Genomic DNA, 2702 nt, shown 5'->3' on the forward strand with positions numbered 1-2702 from the left:
TTCTTCCTTCTCTGCCTTGGCTATACAGCTCTGACCCTTTTCTCATGTCTGCAGTAACAAATCCATAACCACAAAAAGAAAAAAAAAGGGGGGGGAAATTAGAAAAAAGGAAAGGTCACCTAATGTTTATGTAAAGAGGTCAGCAGAACAAGAACCTGGAGAAGCAGGACAAGGAAAAGGCTTGATTGTCCCTTCTCTGGGCCATCTGATTCCAGCCAAATGTGAACACGCGCTCTGAAGCTGCATCTGCAGTAGGAGCAAAGCTGCTATATACCTCTCTGGAGCAGGGTGTTGGAACTGCAGATCAGACCCTTGTCTTTACTGCAAACCTTTCACAAATTCTGTTTTGTTCAGTATAAAAGTGACCCTCTAACAATATACAGTTTGAAGAAAATGTTAGAAAGGCCCTGGATATATTCATGTGTGGAATGAAAACAAATTTCAAAACTACCAGAACTAGTTGCAAAATGTCTGTCCCCTTTTTAGAACTATGTACAGGCTTGGAAGCAGAATAAGCCAGTTATAAAAAATAATCCAATTTCCAGATTCCCTAGGACTGTACAGAAGTTGAGAATGGTTCTGCTTTTTATGCTACTCTAACTAAGAGTTTTACATGGTTCCATGTTCCCACCGGTGTGTACTGCAGTGAAGGGAGAGGAAAAATRTTTTTCCCTTCTTTCAACCAAATGTGGAATTTAGACAAAAACAAAATAAAATAGACAAACAAAAAAAAAAGTCAGGCAGATATTACAACTTCATGCTTCAGTCCTTTTAAAATTCAACTTCATTGACACAAGCTTGGAAAAGATTCAGTGCCTAAATTACCATTGAAAGTAAACAATAATTATGTTTGCCATAAGAGGAGGATTTGGGTAAGTGGCAGCCTAAGGAGAACAGATGGGACTGTCTGTTAGGAGTTTCCCACCACTACTGCAGTGGGTTTTGCTTTAGCAGGGAGCAGAGATGAAGAGAAGAGGAGGAAGGGCTGAAGGACTACTCAGCCCCATGGCACCATTAGGCACAGCAAACTCTTTTCCAGCAAGACTTACAAGTTGCCTCTCTCCRTTTGCCCCTTTCCTCTCCTCTGCATCCCTTTCCCTTTAGTGGTAATAGCCTGGGAAGTGACAAAGGATTGCTTAAGTAGAGACAGGGAGGATGACTGCTATGTTAGAGAGGTGGAGGAGAGCTATAGGTAGCTAGAGAGAAAGAGGAAAGCCATGAGGATGGGGAACAAAACATTTCTACTCAAAAAAAGCTGAAAAGAAAGAGCAGAAAGGGGCAGAGACCTCTCTTTGCACCCGCAGCCTTTCATAAAYGCCACAGCCAACAGGCTCATCAGTCCAATATCCTTTGTCAGATATTTTTTTTTTTTTTTTTAGCAAAACCTCCTTAAAATGCTTCACACCCTACTAGAACCCGCTTCATCCAATTACTCCCCTAAAATCTYTCATTAACCCTCCAAAACCTCTCCCCACCACTGAAGACCATCCAATTCCTTGTAGCTTCTTCTCCACAAAGAGCTGTCCAACTTCTCTGTTGGCTCCCCTCAACTTCTTTTGCTCTCTCAGAATTCGACTAATGCATCCTTGTCCTTCAAAGCACCATGGCATTTCCCGTCATTTCTCTCCCAGATTTCCTACCACTGCTACAAGACTGAATCTTGCCTACCCTTTCTTCATCCTYAGGGCAGCACAATGACATTGGGTCAATACTGCAGAACCAACTGCTGCTCTGACAGCCCTAGTAGACCCCTGGRTGGCAACCCTCATACCTGCCTAAAACTGGCTCTACTTGGAAAGAAATGACATCTCTCTTCTTTTTACCACTGAAGATCTCCATCAACATTAGTACTGGACTAGCACCTGTTGTTAGGACTTTTTGTACACACAGGGGTATTKTTCTGACCTGCAATGTAATCACAGTGTCTTCCAGCAGCTCTTCACCACAAGGTAACTGTTCCCCCTTGGCCTTTTCCAATATGATATTTCAGTTTCTATAATGTCCTCACTTTTTCAGCTTTTTCTACAATGAGATTTTTTGCTGGCACAAGAAGTGAGCAATAGAGGTTTTCAGGAGATGAACTAGAGGTTTTGGTAGTGGAATTTCCTTCATTTAGGTCTAGCAACAAGAATTTAGCTGTGGAATTATATATATAGTTCTATATACTGATATCTATAYGTGTCTATACATACTAATTTAGGGCTGGATCTTGTCATTTAAGCCATTCCCATTCATAGGAGAAAGTACTAGTTGCATCCCAGACAATACGGGTATAACTTGGCTCTAAAAATGTGTTCTCCCATATAGTTGGAGAATGTGAATACCACCTTAGTACTGTTTTTATCAGCAGGAACTGGCTGTATTCTGACCTTTTGTATATGTCTACCTTAGSTACTATGACTGCTTCAGGGCTTATGGTCAAGAGGTTCTTGAGTGAGACTGTCAGCCACCCCAGCTGCCAATCCTTTGCCTGTTTAGTTGTAGGTGCTTGCGTTAGATGCTAACTCCCCGGAGGTTAAATTGCTTTAACAAGTGCACTCTGAAGTTAATTACATATRAGAAGTGGACTAACCATATTAGTCCTTTTTCTTAAAGGGGACTAGAGAAGTGGGACTGAACAGTCCCTGCTACCACATGAAACAGCGCTGCAGGGCTCTTACTGCAAATACGTCTTGTCCTCCTGCTCCAAAACATATTCAGCA

This window comes from Rhea americana, unplaced genomic scaffold (assembly GCF_003343005.1).
Source record: "Rhea americana isolate MKP2758 unplaced genomic scaffold, rheAme1 scaffold_121, whole genome shotgun sequence".
Classification (NCBI taxonomy): domain Eukaryota; kingdom Metazoa; phylum Chordata; class Aves; order Rheiformes; family Rheidae; genus Rhea; species Rhea americana.